Source organism: Myotis lucifugus, unplaced genomic scaffold (assembly GCF_000147115.1).
Source record: "Myotis lucifugus unplaced genomic scaffold, Myoluc2.0 scaffold_52, whole genome shotgun sequence".
Classification (NCBI taxonomy): domain Eukaryota; kingdom Metazoa; phylum Chordata; class Mammalia; order Chiroptera; family Vespertilionidae; genus Myotis; species Myotis lucifugus.
Window position 1 is genome coordinate 2,231,204 of NW_005871100.1, and position 17,591 is coordinate 2,248,794.

The 17,591-nt window shown below is 42.8% G+C and overlaps 1 protein-coding gene across 2 annotated transcripts in view; it reads left to right on the forward strand.

Annotated features, from left to right (window-relative positions):
- The first annotated feature begins 1,317 nt into the window (after nucleotides 1-1,317).
- CPVL (carboxypeptidase, vitellogenic like) overlaps nucleotides 1,318-17,591 on the forward strand; it is a 101,364-nt gene continuing 85,090 nt past the window's right edge. The window contains exon 1 of one of the 2 annotated variants that reach the window (XM_023753827.1): nucleotides 1,318-1,449. The gene's annotated coding sequence lies outside the window, so the exon portion shown is untranslated. Of the gene's footprint in view, nucleotides 1,450-15,158; nucleotides 15,224-17,591 lie in introns of those variants that run through there. The other variant, XM_023753828.1, reaches the window with a different exon arrangement.

The following is a 17,591-nucleotide window of genomic DNA, read 5'->3' on the forward strand; positions in this document are numbered from 1 at the left end:
TACGAGAAAACCAGAGTCAGCGACATTAAGTAATTTGTTCCGGTCACAAAGTCAGTGCTAAAGTTAGCCTTAGTTGTATAACAAACCCCAGTGGCTTAAAGCAGCAGGGATTGGGGTCTTCCCCTGATTGGTGGGTTGGTGGAGCCTCAGTGCTGGTGGTTTTACCTGGGCTCACCCAGGCAGCAGCGCTCAGCTGGAGGGGCCGCTGAACTGGGAAGTGGCCAGGGCTTCTCTCACTTTCTCCCAGGTGGTGCTGCTGTCTCCGAGCGGCCTCAGTTCTCCTGCCTGGATCCTCTCTCTCCAGGAGCCACACTGGCTTGTGGGCAGGGGAGTCACAGGGTGGCAGTCTCCAAGCAGAAGGTGCCAAGCCTGTTGATTCCTGCCATGGAACTGGCACTTGTCTACATTCTAATGGTCAAAACCAGTCACAAAGCCAGCCCTGATTTAAAGAGTGAAAACAGACCCCACCTCTGCAAAGGAGCATGGAGACATTTTTTTTTGTTTTTTTTTTTGTTTGTTTGTTTGTTTTACCAAAAAATGGATAAGAGCTAAATAGCAGAGCCAGGATTCAAAGCCAGGTGGCTAGACTTCTGAATAATTGTGCCATATCTGAACCACGGGGCATCTGGGGGACTTAGACATGGGAAGGATTGTGTGTTTTGTCTTTCTCCTTGCAATACCTTTTCATTCTGTCTTCCCCAGAGTCTGGCTCAGTGCCCAGCACCCAGTGATGGTCATTAGTAAGTAAGTACTCAGGTCACTTACAAGAGATGTGACTCTGAATGGGACACCTAACCTCTCAATCTCAGTTTCCGGCCTGCAAAATGGGGGTAATTACGGTAATAGCACATCCGGTTGCACTAGGATTCCTGCGCAGTAACGCAGGGAAAGCTCTCAGCACTCAGTGCCGCACTCACCGCTGTCTCGGTGTCAGTGATGGGACCGTGCACCAGCAGAATGCGCGTGGGCTTTTTAAACGGCGGGAATGAAGCACCACTGGGTTTCCAGATGCAAACACTCAGCTTGCAAGCAAACGCTCCTGTGAGGCAATCATTTCGAAATACAGTGTTGAAATTCTAAGACAGCAGCTTTTTAAACGCAGGAGAGAAAAAACGCACAGAGGAACAAACCCACGGAATCGACCCCTGCCCATCTTCCTCCTTTCATTTTTAAGTTCCCTCCGGCCCCGCTGGGCTGCAGGCTGCTCCCAGGATGGGAAGTGCCGACTGGGCGAGGCCAGGTCGCGGGGGAGGGGGGTGGGGACCTACCTGGGGCCCCAGAAACCAGGGTCACGTGCGTCGCTGAGAGGGGCCCTTAAAAGCTGGCGTCCTGCAGGGCACTGGTGACGGGGAGGTGCGAGGGGAAGGGCTGTCTGGCCTCTCCTGACTGGGGAACCGGCGGGCTCGGATCTGTGCGCACCGAGGCGGGAAGGAGAGCCCACTGCCCTGCGTAAGTGCGCCGGGTGCGGGCGCAGCGGGGCGGGTCCGCACCACGTTCCCGAACGCAGGGAGTGCGGGGCGGGGGGTCTCTGGAGCCCTGGGTCCCCAGAAGGAAGGAGAAAGCTCGGGAGGATGCTACCGAGGGCGGGTGGGCTTGGCAGGCTCAGGATTTCCAGGTTGGGGTACCGCGAAGGCTTGACCCTCTGCCCTGCGCGCGCCCAGCCCTGAAAACACCCCCAAGGCGCCAGGCAGGATCCCAGGCGCTGGTCCCCGGGCTTCTTCCCTCCTGGGAAGCATGAGCGGTGGGGCCCCTCCATTACTCTCAGGGTGAGGCAGGAGCACTGTCTCCTTCGTCCCTCGTCCCTCTTTGGGACGTTTTGATTCCGGGGTGCTGTGGAGACGTGGGAGCGGAGAATGCCTTGGATTTGAGTGCGCCCCACAAAAGGAGAGTTGGCTGGAGCGAAGGAAGGCAGGCACATGAGAAAGACTATTAATTTCTGGAATGTAGGGTTAGGGGGAAGCCAGGGGTGTGGGACAGGCGACAGCTCCCTGCCCAGTGGATCGGGCCTGGCAGGGGACTCCTAGGAGCCAGTGGATGTGCAGAGAAATGGAAGCGCCAGTACCTTTAAGGTCAACTTGGTCTCACGGGGAAAATGGGCTTTTGCCATATTTACGGATCCGAATCCCAGCTCTGCCTTATACGAATTGGTGACCTTGAGCACTAAGCCTTACCCTCTGCACATTTAAAAGACACTTGTTTCCCTACCCGGTTTGGCTGGGTGGATAGAGCGTCGGCCTGGGGACTGAAGGGTCCCAGGTTCGATTCCCAATGCCTGGGTTGCAGGCTTGATCCCCAGTAGGGGGGCGTGCAAGAGGCAGCCGATCAATAATTCTCTCTCATCATTGATGTTTCTATCTCTCTCTCCCTCTCCCTTCCTGTCTGAACTCAATAAAAATCTATTTTTTTTAAAAAAAAAAAGACTTGTTTTTCACTCTTCCCTTAAATGTACAACTATTTTTTACTCTGTGTGTGTGTGTGTGTGTGTGTGTGGAGTAAGAACAGAGAGTTAGGAGAAAAAGAGATCCAATGAGAATGCATTTTACTAACTTGAAAAGTAAGTTTTAAGAAAGTTGTTTAAATAGGAACCAGAACACTTTCTTTTTAAGTAGACCGCACTGGCTTTGTGGGCATAGGAGAGTCTGTACGGTTATCAAGCCCCTTGGGCTGGTGGGCTTCCTGGACTTCTACCCCAGGCTAACCTAAGCCAGGGGAAACCCTTTGTCTAGAATGCCAGTGTTCTTTGTAAGAAGCCACTTTATTCCTCTTTCCTAAGGAATTGGCTGGTTTGGAGGGGCGGACCCCAATGTATGTGAATCTAGCTTCTAAACCAGTTTGCGTGGGTTTCTACTGGCCTGATTTTATAGCCTGAGAGATAAGTGGGCTTTGACTGACAGGAGGTTCAAATGACGTAGAAGAGTATTAAGCAAGTCCACTGGGCTTACCAGTCCACTCCCCTTGAAAAAATAAAAACAAGAAGTGTTGTAGGCCGTGGGAATGGCACCAGGTGTCTGACCAGGGAGTCAGACCAAACCTAGGTTTGGCAACCTTGATACTTGGGTTCTGGCTAGGGAAGAATTCAGAGCCAAGATCCAAACTGGAAGAGAACATTTATTTGGTAAATCAGAGGTAGAAGAAGTAATTCCTAGAAGAAATGGGTGTAGGAAATGAGTTATGGAAGTAAAGGAAGGGTCCTTGGAGCTTGGGAGTGAGAAAGCTAATAGTAACATGCCTGGGGCAGGGAGGGGGACATAGGAGAGAAAGGGAGAGAAGAGGAGGGAGAGATGGAGAGGAAAGGGAAAAAGGAAAGGGAAAGGCACTGGCCTGCCCCTGGGAGGATATCACACTGGGTCCTCCCTCCTCAGGGTTTTAAGGGTGGAGATTTTAGGGGAGGCCCCAGGGGAAGATCTTAATAGAATATCCAGTAGCTTTCCAGGTGTGTCCATTCAGGGTTGTGGTCTCCACTGATTGATTGGCCAGCACCAGGGCAGGGGGTCACTCTCCAATACAGCTGGTCCTGAGGGCAGCTGTGGCTGGTGTTGCTGCTTTTCTGGGCCTGGAGCTGAAATACAACTGAGGCCTAGATGTCATCTCTAGGGAGGAAAGGTCAGGGGTCCAAACTGCCTGAGCATAGCTATTCACCCTGGGGGAGCGGTCCCACCCTACAACTGTCCTTCGCTAGGCACCCAGGACTTTCCGCCCTGGTGACACTATACCTGGCTCATCTCCTTGTTCTGCTCATGTCTGTCTGAGTGCCTCCCACAGAAGCAAACAGCATGACAGTATTTTGTTAATGACTTTGTTTTGTTTCCAGAAGCATAGCATTTGTCAGAGGAAACACTCAGTGTTGAATGCTACTCTGGTATGCACAGAACTAAGATAGTGAGGGAGAGAGAGCTTAGTTACTGCCTCAGAGAACAGCATATACCCATTTATTAGCACCCAAATACCCCTGGGAATGCCCCATTCTTAAGAGGAAGCCTAGTGTACTTGAAAGAGAGAACATGTTTATTTACCTTCAAGTGTGGCTCTGATACCTCAAAGCTATGTACCTTTAGACAAAGTACTTCTGTTCTGAGTGGATACAGGAGATGGAATACATACATGCTTACTGTGTGCAGGTATTATGTTAAATGTTTGCACACACGGGGTCCTTCTTGTGGCCCCTCTGGTGTGGCCCCTCAGTTGGTTATTATCAGTGGTCTGCCCTCCGGCCCTGTCTTATTTCCACCCCATTTCTTGAACTCTGTCAAACTCCCTCAGAAATGCCAACCCCTATAGCTAAGTTTAACAATCACTTCATTAGTTCTCCTTAAGATCACACATTTGGTCCTCTGCTGAGTTCTTTTAGAGCAGTGGTTCTCAACCTTCCTAATGCCGCAACCCTTTAATATAGTTCCTCATGTTTTGGTGACCCCCAACCATAAAATTATTTTCATTGCTACTTCATAACTGTAATTTTGCTACTGTTATGAATCGTAATGTAAATATCTGAAATGCAGGATGTATTTCCATTGTTACAAATTGAACATAATTAAAGCATAGTGATTAATCACAAAAACAATATGTAATTATACATGTGTTTTCTGATGGTCTTAGGCGACCCCTGTGAAAGGGGCGTTCGACCCCCAAAGGTGTCTCGACCCACAGGTTGAGAACCACTGTTTTAGAGTGAACTAGAAGAAAGCTCTAGTTTTGTTTACTTGTATGTTTTATTCCATCCATCTTCTGCTTTTCCCATTGTCCTGCTCATTTACATATCTGTGGTCACTTTCTCCTTTTTCCTTACTTTCCTTCCATTCTGAGACTTTGGAGAGAGGGGGAAATAGGATCTGGGGCCTCCAGCAAGATTGTATTGACTCTGTAATCGATTATTATTGACTCAGTAGACATAAGGATTATGCTCCATTTTCCTTCCTGAAGTCGAAAGGGGCCAGTTGCACACTGAGCAATATAGGATTCGGATTGGGAGTGAGGCCATCACCCATGAGAACTTGAATTGAGCGAAGTGCTGATTGGTAGTGGCTTAGAGACTGAGCTTCTTGCACCTTATTCTAGCACATACCCGGTCTGCCAGAGTTACTGGGTTTGTGCCGGTCTCTTCTCTGTGAAAGCAAGTACTAGTACTGTATTATTTTCACCTTTGACTCCATGAATTTTAGCAAAGTATCTCACAGTTTATCAGTTGCCCAGAAAATCTCTAAGGAATTGAATTCTATGAAAGGAGAGAAAACTGTGTGGAAAAGAGTGTGGGGGACTCGCTATGTTTGAAAGGGCCAGGAAATGTGATTGTGCCTGGGCAAAGTTGAGCAACAAGAAATGTAGGAAGTTAAAGACAAACCTATTCTGAGGCTTGTGTGGACCCCATGGTGCAAAGTTGATATTTGACACACAGGGAAAGTGACAGTCATAGCTAATTCTGAAAATGAAACAGTTTCCTGCCTGGGTTTCTTGATGAAGAATAGTATTACCAATCAACAAATCAACTGGAAATAATGTTTTTTCTCTCCAAGGATTGGAGTGTTTGTAGAATTGACTTGGCTTGGGAGAGAGTTCTGTACGCTCAGGAACAGAGGCCGGTCTCAGAATAAGAGAGCCCGCAGCTGCCCTGATGCTCTGGATTTATTGCCTCTTCTCTCTGTATGTTGTGGTCTCAGCACTCCTTTCAAGGGCATGTGGGAGCTCACTGATGAAAGACTACCAGGGCTACACGTGCAGACTACCAGGGCTACACGTGCAATGACACAGTTCATGTTATTAGCCTACTTGCAGCACAGGAAGACACCCAGTCAAAGGATCAAGGATGTAGGGAGGGGACTCAGGAAGGTTTGGCTGTGTGCTGATTGGGTCAAAGGAGGAGCCAGCGAAGAGGGGGCACTGGACAGGCTGTTGTCTAGTAGCCATGGCAATTCAGCAGCTGACCACTCAGCAGTCTTTGTTCAGGCGGGGGAGGGACAAGTGGGGCTCGGGCATGTTGGTAAGAAACCAGTGACTGCTCAAAAGAAAGGGCTGTCAGTCATCTGGCAGCGGCAGTGTGGCCTCGGGTGTGTAGAAGCATTGTCAGTGTTCTGTGGGGAACATCACAGTGTGATTAGCAGGGAGCTGATTTTCACTTTCTCAGGGATCTGGTATTCCCTGTTTCTCTGTCTGTCTTTTACACACACACACACACACACACACACACACACACGAATGCACTAATGCATTAGTTTCACAACAAAATCACATAGTGAGAAATCTAGTTACTGATGCCACCATCTGCCCAGCCATCTAAGTCAGATTTGGGAATCATCCTAGATTCTGTTCTATTTCAACATATAATATTTCATCACTCCCAAGGTCCTGCTAATTTTACCTTCTGGTTATTTTCAATCTTCCCTGTTTACACTATTACTATCCCCTGCCCGGCATCATCATCTTTATTCTGGGTTATTATAAAGCCCAATTAATAGTTTATCTGCCTTCTGTCTTTGTAGCTGAAGTCCATCCTTGCACCATGGCCATAGTATTCTTTACAATTATGAAGCCCTAGGTAGTTTCTCACCACTGGATGGTAAAGACTGAGCGCTCCAACAACATCCCCTGCAATCGCTTCTGTATGATTTCTCTAGCTTCTTCCTGCTCTTTAGCACTTTGTACTCTCCGCTTATATCTTGCCTCAGGGAGTGGTTATCTATTGCCATGCAACAAAGTTGGGAAAAGTATAACACCCACAGCCTAAGAAAATAGAGAGACAACAGCAAATGAGGAGAGTGGGGAAATCATTCAAGTAGGCATTAAAGTCAGGGTTAGAGCTTAGCTTGGAGCTTCACGTTGGTCCAGGTAAGTAATGGTAAGGCCCTGGATTCGGACCTGGGAGTAGAGTTAGAGGGGAGAGGAAGAATTTGACAAACATCCAAGACATGCAGTGGTGGCTGGTTGGCTGTGGAAAGGCAGCAAGAGGGAGGCGGAGGAGTCAATCGGTCTGGGATGCCCGGCTTCAGAGCTTGAGTATTTCCAACCAAGACGAAACAGGGAAGTAGAGACCTGTTTAGGGAAGAAGGTAATAAGTTTACTTTTTTGAGTTATTGTTAACTACTTTTGATTTTTGTCAACATAATTCACATCCATGAGTGAAAAATCCAAGTCATAGTACAATTCTCATGGCAAAAAATTGTATTCCTCTTTCTACTACTCTCCACACTTCTCTTCTCTCTGGAGTCTCATCCCAGGCTTTCACCTGTTTCTTCTAGTATTTAACTCCAAATTTCTCAGTGATCTGACTAATCTATTTCTTGATTTCTTGAACTCTTTCTTGATTTAGAGTTGTACTTTAAAAAATCAACTTGGGGTATTTGTCTATTAAGGTGAGAACTTATCACTCCTTCCTAACTTATGTCTCAACTTGCCTATCCTCCACCCTGACCAATGGTTACAGAATTTGTTGTTGTTGCTAAATTCATTCCTGATGAGGACTTTATTATGTAAGTATTGCTCATTGCTGAGCTAAGTAGTATACTCTCATTCCAATACCTTTCTTGTACAGTTTGATATTCTTCATTGAGTTAGTAATTGCCTCTTTTTTTATTTAGTTTTCTATGTAATTATGAGAACTCTGTCCAAGCCTGCTGACAGAACTGTAGTATCCTTATGAAAAAGGTTTTTCACAAAAACTCATGAGGTAGTTAGTTACACGCTTTTTTTTTTTTTTATCCTTCCCTATGGATTGCTCTGTCTTACTGCTCCAGTCTGCATGGGTGGCCTTTAGGTAGAGCTGTCATCCTGGGACCTCTGTCCTGTTAGTTCCCCTGTTAGTGGGATGCCACCTCATTCTCTTTTTTACTTTACTTCCTCAATTTGGTGGAACACGTTTGCCGCTAGGTTTCTGAGAAGTGCTATATGAGAAACAATTTTTAAAAACATGTACACCTGAACATTCTTTATCATTACACTTGTTTGCTAGTTTGGCTGAGTATACAATTCTAGCTTAAAATTCATTTTCCTCTTAGAATTTTGAAGCTGTTGCCCACCCCTCCCTGCAATGTATTTTAGCTGCTGTTGCTACTTTTGAAACGTCTAGTGCCATTTTGGTTCTTGATTCTTTTAATGTTTGTTTTTTTCTCTCTCTTGCTCCCAGTTTATGTAGTCTTTTTATTCCTGGAAACTGTTCCATGTCTTTTCATGCCTTGATCTGGGAAAAATGTCATCCCTTTCATTCTGCAAATCATGTCCATACTTATGCTAAATGTTTTTGTACTAATTCTTTAATAATCTCCTCCCCTGAATTTTATCTGCCTTCTTTTTCTAGAATGCCCGTTACTCAGATATTGGTCTTCCAGAACAAATCTCATAATGACCTTTTTTCCTCTTATATTTTTGCCCTTATATTTTCTGGGAGATTTCTGTGACTTTTTTGTCCCTTCTTTTATCAAAAATTTAAAACCGCTATTACCCTACTTTTAATTTTCAGGAGCGTGTTCTTGTTCTTTGTTTCTTTTCAAGACAACTTTCTATTACTTAATGAATGCAACGTCTACTCTTATTCCTGTAAATAATTTTTTTGTTTTTGAAGGGCTACCTATTTCATGTATTATTGTTTCTTTTGAGGTGTTTTTCTTCTTCAAGTAGTTTCTTTTGGTTTTTCTTTTAAATTAGAGACTTTCTTCCCAATGTGCAGTGGTTCTTTGCAGTCTGGCTGTGTATTAAATGTGAGAAATGAAGTCACTGATTGTAAGTTTCGCTGTGTCCAAGGGATTTGTCAGCAGCTCCCTGGCGCCATGGAATTGATTGGCAGGACCAAGAAGTTCCACGGAGGACCTCACAGGTCAGCGTCGCTAGGTCCTTTCTCTAAGAGGTTGCAGTTATCCCAGAGAGGCGTCCTCAGGCTCCGGCGCAGGATGAGGGATGGAGGCACATAGTGTGTGCTGCCAGCTTTCTTAGAGCTGAGTGTTCAAGGCCTGGGTTCAGGACACGTTCAAGTTCAAGGGGGAGTGTTCAGGGTATGTCAGTGCGGAGACATAGCTTTAAATTGGGTGCCTCTTCCCCAGTTTTTACTGTATTTACTATTCCTAAGTCTAGAGTTCCCCTGGTTTAATTTTTCAAAGAATAAGTGTTCTACAGAATAAGTAGGAGCCAGGCTGGGGGCGGTGGGATCTGAGCCTTTACCTGCTGTTACAGACTTGGACCAAGCCTTCTTTCCAGCCCGTCCCACCTCTGCCTTCTGCAGGCTCCAGCACTCAGAATGTCTGGGCTTTTCTGTGGTTGTGTAATGTGAATTAGCTGGCGTCTCATCTATATTCTGCGTTCATGCTCTGCACACTATTCGTTCCCTTTCCATCTCACGACAACAAAATTTGACCTGCCTTATGTGCTGCTGCTTTTCCTGTTCTCGTGGGCCAAGGGATTTATACCTTTTAAAAAATGTCTTCACTGCACTCTAGCAGTTTTATGAGGGGGCAGAAGTAAATGTGTTCAATTCACTCTGCCTTAGCGCAAGGATTAGGTTCCACTTTGACAAGTTGCGTTCACTATGCCCACGGGGCCTCGGGCGAAAATGTGTGGCAGGCAGTTGGATAGATGAGGCTAGGCTTTTAAGAAGAGCTATTATTCTGAGTGGTGTCAGTAGAAGGTGCTAGTTAAAGTGATGAGATTACCCTGGAGAGAGAGTGGGGAGAGATGAGCTGTGGACCAAGGAGAGAATCTGAGGAATCCCAATGTTTACGGGAAGGCAGAAGAAGAGGGAACTCTGTAGGATAACATTCTAGAAGATCTACAAGAGCACAGATGACAGAAGGCAAGTCAATGACAAATTGTCCTAAAGGGTAATATCATTGTATCAGATAAATCAATTAAGATAATGGCAGAAACTTTTGTTTTTGGGAATATGGAGATCATTAATGATTTTGGCAAGATGGTATGGACCGAAGTCAGAACGCAGCAAGCCAAAGAGTGAAAATAGCTTTTCTGATTTTAGAAACTGCTGATAGAAGCAATAATAGAGGTGTTTCCATGCTTTTTCTGTCATCTCCACTTTGGATACTCTACCCACTTGATTTTAAAATATTTAATGAGGGGATTTGGTTTGGTATCCTTTTGTTCTTGCTAACTCGTCCTTGTGTGACTTTGTTGTCTTTTGACGGTCCTGTGAAGATAGTTTAGCTGATTTGACTTTAGAAATTATTTCTGTGGATCAACTCTCATACCTTCAGGGCTAAGGTGTGCAAGCCATACTGTGTGGGCTTCAGATTCTGGATATGTGGTGACACTGATACTATTACCCAAGCCTTTGTATAGTTACACGTATGATGAAATGTTTGCAGCATAATAGAGACAGTGGGGTGCACTGGAAAAAAATATTCCACCCTGTTACACTCGGAATAAAACCCAAATCCCATTCTGTTTGAGGTCTCTGGGGGAGCCCCAAAATAGCAAACTTCTCTCCATTGCCTGAGTTTTGGAGAAATTGAGAAGGCAAAAGAGCAAGGCAGGTGGATAGCAATAGATCACTTTTATTACTGAGAGAGGCTGGGTTGAGTTGGAGCTTTTACTTCTGGAACAATGGGCTTCCTAGGACTAACGCCCACAGTCGAGCAGAGCAGACTTGCCCCGCTGTTCACAGGCCCACACCTGGCGGAGAGAGAAAGACACTGCTTCCTGTGCGACAACAAGGAAGTTGAGACTAACAGTTTCCCCAAATTTATCATCAGATATTTTTCCACCTCCCCCCCTGACCTGGTAGAGTGAGCAAGGAAGTAACAAGAGGCCAGCCTCACCCTGTATGGAAACATTGGAGCTGGGAAGAAGTGAGCCCCAAACACCACCATAATCTGATACCCGATCCCACTTTGTACCACCCTCCCATCACTCGCTGGACCCCAGCCTCATTAGTTAAGTTAGAATGAGGTCATAATGACAACTGCAAAGATAGCATTTCCAAATGAGGTCACATTCTGAAGGACTTCAGTATATATTCTGGGGGGAAACAATTCAACTCATCACAATTCATGCAGCCACTTTGGACAAAAGATAGACTTAGGGGTCATCTTTGCTTTTCCCCATTATATTTGAGTTTATTAACAAATATTCATGGACGTGCCTTCAAAATGTAGCCGACCACTTCTCACCACCTCCACAGCTACTCCCTGACCCCGGCCTCTGTCATCTCTCCTAGATTATTACATCAGCCTCCTAATCCTTATTCTTTTAAAGTCCATATACAAGGTAACAACCAGAGTGATCATTTCACATTTCACAATTCTAATTAGACTGGTATTGCTCCTTTATTTAAAAGCCTCCAATGGTCTCCCATTGAAATTAGGAAAAAAAAAATCCGAATGCCTATGAATACAGATAAGACTCCACATGTGTTGACCCTGACTACCCTCGAAACTCATCATGTGCCACTTCCTCCTACATCCACTCTACGCCCATCAACCAACAAACAAAGCTTGGTTGCACCTCAGGGCCTTTGCACTGCTTCCTCAAGGCTGGCTTCGCCCAGAGAAGTGTTTCCTGAACACTGTTAGCTCAGACACTTTCTTGAGGTCATTTGGAACAGTGAGGGCCTAGGCTAAAGGTGTCCCTCCAACATATTTTGTTGAGTAAACAAAGGTCACAGAACGGTGTTCTATTACATTTTTAGATGTTATACAAGAATAAAAAGGCTTTCTTAATGAAATATTGTTGTTTTGGGGCAGTGATGGCGAACCTTTTGAGCTCGGCGTGCCAGCATTTTGAAAAACCCTAACTTAACTCTGGTGCCGTGTCACATATAGAAATTTTTTGGTAATTGCAACCATAGTAAAACAAAGACTTATATTTTTGATATTTATTTTATATATTTAAATGCCATTTAACAAAGAAAAATCAACCAAAAAAATGAGTTCGCGTGTCACCTCTGACATGCGTGTCATAGGTTCGCCATCACTGGTTTGGAGAGTACTGGGATAAAGTTTTAACACATTTATTTACAGCAGAACTTCTCAGCAAAATAATAATTTAATTCTGGGAGGATATAATATGTTGTACTTCCAAACTTACCTGGATAAGGAGGAGGATCTTGGCCCATGTAGCACCTTTTGGGACATGCTGGTATTGGGACTGTAGAATGGTCTTTGGAGACAGATAAGGACTGGCCTGAATTCCTTGTTCTGCCACTTATTAGCTGTGTGAATTTGGCAAGTAAGTTAAATTCTCTGAGGATCAGTTTCTCATCTGTAATATGGGAGGTAATAATACCTGCATGGTAAAGGTTAGAAATAGAAATATAAAACCATTAGCATGGGTTCAGGACATAGGGAGCATTCAATAATTGATAGAAGTTATTGGTATCATTATCATGACAATGCCTTTCATCATGGGGATGGTCTTTCTGTTTTTTTATTTCAAAACTATTATTAACATTTTGGGCCATGTCTACTTTTTATTTCTACCCCCACTCAAATTTTCCTTCTGGTTTGATTTCAAGGTAAAAGTGTCCTACTACAGTGTCTGATCATATTATTTTCTCCGGTTGCTGATTATTTTCATTCCCTACCTGCCACATAACTCAAGTTTGTCTCCCTTGCCTGGGAGTCCAAGGGTATGGTGGCAGAGATAGGCACTCCCAACTCATTTGCAAGGTGAGACACCACTGTCGGCTGCCAGAGGGGCGGCCTGTGAAAAGGCGATAGGCGTATAGTCCCAGTGCCACTTGTGCAGATGGTTGCCCATCACCAGGTGTGCCAGGTACTATGTCCTCTCTGGGAACAGAGCGCTTCAAATATCAATTTTAGAAATTGAAATGATGCCATAAGGAAGATGAGTAGTGGTTCCTTCAAAATAAGGGCTTTCTTTTATCATTTGTTTGCATGGATATCTTTTTCACAAAATAGCTAGATTTGGGATCTGGGTTGGTATTTCATTTAGGGTTGCACAGTAGTCCTTTAATACAGGATCCAAATGCTTTGGATATGCATGAATAATCTTGAGAGGTGACTCTTTTTTAACCAGAGGAACTACTTTCTTGTGCTTTTTTTAAAAATTACAGATTTTGTGGAAATGTCTATTACTAGTTGGCCTGTTTTTGTTGTTTGGGGCAATGTTTTGTGTTGGGAGCTATTAACGCCAATTAAACATGTGAGGGGACCCATGTAACTGTTTGAATTTCAGCTATAATAATTATTACATCAATGATTTTTACCCTTTAATTGGAATACTTTTAAGTGGAGAAGTTGGAAGGAGAGATGAAGAGAACACAGGGCTGCTTGAAATGTTGGCTCTGTGTTTGGGCCTCATTGTGGAGTTTCTGTTTGCTTCTTCTCTGTTGGTGGAGCACACCCCTTCCAGTGGCAGGCTCCTCTCCTAGAGGCCTTGCCTATGTAAGAAGGTTGTCGGTTGCTTCCACACACAGATGACAACTTGGCAGGATTCTCCCGTTTGTCTCTTCTGCTGGTCATTGCAATTGGAATTAACATTTGAGTTGATAGAAAGTGGTTCTCAGCTTATTTTTAAAAGAAAAAACATGAGACCAACACATGCAGGTGTATATTCAATAACTGGCTCTCTGAGGGGCAGGAAAACCCTGATTTGTGATGTTTGCTGATGGCCATGGTGTAAATATTCCCACCGTGGCTGACTGGAAGCCGTCCATAGGTGTCACTGAACACAGAGTTGGAAAGAAATGCCTGGTAGCAAACTGTTGTATAATCCACCCACCTGACAAATACAGAAAAACTTAACTCCAGGACACAGATAATAGTCAAATGCAGTAAGATAATTCAGAAGTGGTGAGTTTTGATATTTATGACATTTTTTAAAATATAACTTATTTAATGGTAAACTTTTATAGTGTAATTTGTAACAATGGCCATGTTGAACTGGCTCTCACCATTCCTGGAAATCTAGTTGTTGGTTCTAACACACAGACCTGGATCCACAGAAGTCACTGTCTTGCCCAAGGTCTACTGAGTCATGACAGGATTAGTATGAACTTTTTCCGAAAACCAAATTTCTCTGGAAAGATTTACTTAGTAATGTTTCTTTTTTATTTGTTTAACTACAGCCTCTGCTGGTCTATGAAAGGATCTAGGACCATTACAGGCTGTTATTATCTATCGAGACAACAGGAATCAGAATATCTGAATGTAACTATAACCAAGGACAGGAAAGTGGAATGCAGATTGGATTTAGCGCCATAAACAAATCCTTGCTTTGAGTATTGCTTGGCCCTACTACTCACTAGCAGAATAATCTTACGCAAGTCACTTACTTAATCCTCTGGCTTCCGCTCTCCGGTTGGTAAGATGAAAGAATTGGGCCACGTGAACATGTATTATCTCATCTAGGTCTAAAATATCATGATTCATTTTTTGGATCCATCTGTTCAACAAATATTTGCTTAGAACCAATTATATGCACATCTGTCACAGACTCTACTTCGGGCAGAATTAAATACAAATGTAAGAACAGTAACTGTTATTAGAACCTCTCACATTTACGCAGAGCCTTCTCATTGACCAAGGAGGACATGGACCCTGAGTCTCTGGGGTTCTATGGCTTCAGCAGGTCAGGACACGTCTTCTCAGAATGTTAGGGAGAGAAGGACCTATTGTAAGAGAACAAATAGAACCTGACTCCCAGGAAACGCAAGAGGTCATAACAGGTAGTAATAAGGAATAAGAAACATGCATTTTTTTTTTGCCTTGTCTCTCAGTTGCTTCACTTTGTCTTCAAAACCAAAAATTGTTTTTTTTCTGATTATAAGATTAATGATTGTAGAAGATTTAGAAATTCTTAAGAAGTGTTAAATAAGGAGAAAATACCACCTATCCAATTTAATAGCTTGCTTTTTACTTTACCTAATATTTTAGTATATTTTCAAAGCATTGTCATAGATATATTCATTGCTGTATATAATTTTATCTTTTTGGTGTACAGAAAGTTACTTAATTGGTTACATTGTTGACTGCTTTTATTATTCTATAAAACTCTGATAAATAACTTTGTTTATGTTAAATATTGAACATTGGACACAATTTCCAACTGTAATATTTAAGGTTTAGTAAGACAGTGTTAGCAAATCATAAACTTCTGACATTGAGCTTATTTGATTCTTCCAATATCTCTTTGTATTTGCCTAGATTTTATTCTGTTTCTAAACAGTTCTTAAGAGGAACAGTTTGTCTGAATCCTTCAATATGATATATTTGAACTGGAAATAGTGCCAATATTTCATATTATTTCAAATAGACATATGATAAAGTGTATGGTGAGTAACTTTTTCTTTCACTTTCTATGGGTAGTAGATTCTGGTACAGGATTTATTAGTTTAGAAAGTACTCAATAATGTTCAATAAGTAAAAAGATTCAGGCTAGTTTAGGATAAGCAAAAACATCTGAGATGGATGTCATGGGAAAAAAAAGACTTTTCCATTCAGGATAATAGCTTTCATTTCATTAGGAGAGACGACAGCTTAGCACACAATTCAGGAATTCTGACTGTTGAGTGAGAACTGTGAAATGAAAAATATTGCTTTCATTCACCTACATGAGAAGCCATGACTCTAACAGTTGTTTAATCAAATGTTAATGTGATCTTCTAAGTTGACCCAACTCTTACTTTTATGAATTAAATATGTCAGTTAAAATAAGACCAGCTTTGCCTTTCTTGAACATCTCTGAGTCAACATCTGCTTACATGGGAACTTCTGTAACCAGCCTGGTTATTTAAATATTAATGGCTTCCATTAAAGGGGCCTGGAGGTTTGCAGCAGGAAGACTGAGAAATTAGAAGGCATCATTAGTTTCTTGTGTCTGCCCCCAGGAAAAAACCGTTTACTGGAAAAGCTTCTTCCACTATGGTTTTAATACCACAGATTTTTTTCCCTGAACCAGTTAGAGTAAGATTGTTGATTTCAAGCATTCCTTAAAAGTAACTGCGATTAAAACATCAGCATAACAAATTCACATAATTAAAAAAAATTATTAGTACTGTAGTAGTCATTACCCTTTGGCTTCTTGGGAACCTAATTTCAGTTTCTAAATTCATTTTGTTCTTTATTATAGTCAATAATAGGCAAAAGCATTTTTTTAGCTACATACCATAGATGATTGAGCTTGCTTACATTAAGTATGGGGAATTCTATTAAATTAACCGTGAAAGACTTTACAAGGATTACGTTTTCAATCCAGTTATAATTATACATTTTTATCTTGTTGGGGAAACGTGGCTCAAAAGCTTTTTAAATTTGCTACCAGTATTTTCATATTATGCCAAATTGGGTTGTGATAAATAGGTGGTTAATAGACTTTTACCCATTTTGTGTTTTTAAGATGTTTTAATAGTTTGGTATTTTAAAGCACCAAAGAGCAGGCGTTATATTTGCATAGTTGCATATTTCTTTTTGCATCCAATAATCTGAGTGGAGTATTTATTCATTTCGTATACTTTGCCTAGACTTTAGAGCTAAGAACTTGGGCCATGCTTAAATAGCAGTGATGCCGAGTAATGTACCAAGCCTGATATAGGCATCATAATACTTAGCAGGATCAGGATTAAGGTGAAGCAAGTGAGGCACCTGCCTTTGGGTAACATGTAACAGTCCCCCAAAAACTCAGTAATCAAGTAGTATTTTAATATACTCTTGGAAAAAAATCAAAATCAATGCCAAAAAAATCCATGGTGAACCAAATGTCAAAACTTTAGATAAAAAGATGAGATTTGACCCTGCATCTCCACCTGCCTCACCTGACCCTAGTCCTGACTCTGGCTGAGTTGTAGTTCTGACTTCTCCACTGTCATGCCTTGCATGAAGTGCTCCTTTGAGTCAAATTATCTTATCTAACCATGGTGATAATAATCCTTGCTTTCCTGGTGGAGTTATTAAGAGATTGGAATCGGCTGAAAATACAAGGGAAGGCTCATTGTAAATACAATTTGCATGTTTGTTTACAAGCTAGGGAAATCGCCATGCAATTTTAAGCCACTATTATCATCAACCCAGATGAACACTCTAAGCAAACATCAGATTCGAATATCCTTGGAAAGCGTTGTGTTAGTAAAACTTAAGTCCTAACTCCTAAGTTTCTTTATCAGGGAGCTATGGGGGCAGGGACCTAAAAATAGTTGTAGGACCCTCCCTGTCTTCCTTCTATCTTTTTTGTTCTTGGATGCAAAGTGTACTGATTTTGTAAGCTATAGTAGAGGGAACCAGATCCATTTTGTTTATTTTAAATTTCCCTGCAAAGTGCCCATGGACAACTGAGGTCTCGCCTTTGCTCACACTCACCCACCCACTGGTGATGCTTCCCCATTTCTCCTGCCTGCCTGAGTTCCACCCATCCCACCTTGCCAAGGCTTTTCTAGGTCCTCTGCCCTCTGTCGTGGATGGACTTTCACCACCACTCATTTGGTGATCAGTTACTGAGCCCTTGTCTTTAGGCGTTAATCAACTCCATTGCATTTACTTCCCAGACCACAGTTTTAGAAATATAAACTGTTTCTCCAGCTACATAGTAAATCCCTTGAGTAACCCCCTATTAGACAGTTAATTTCAGGGTGAGCAGGGATTGGGTCTGTTTTATTTAAGTGGTAGCAAAGGGCATTTACACACAATTGTGTTTTGAGTGGATGAATG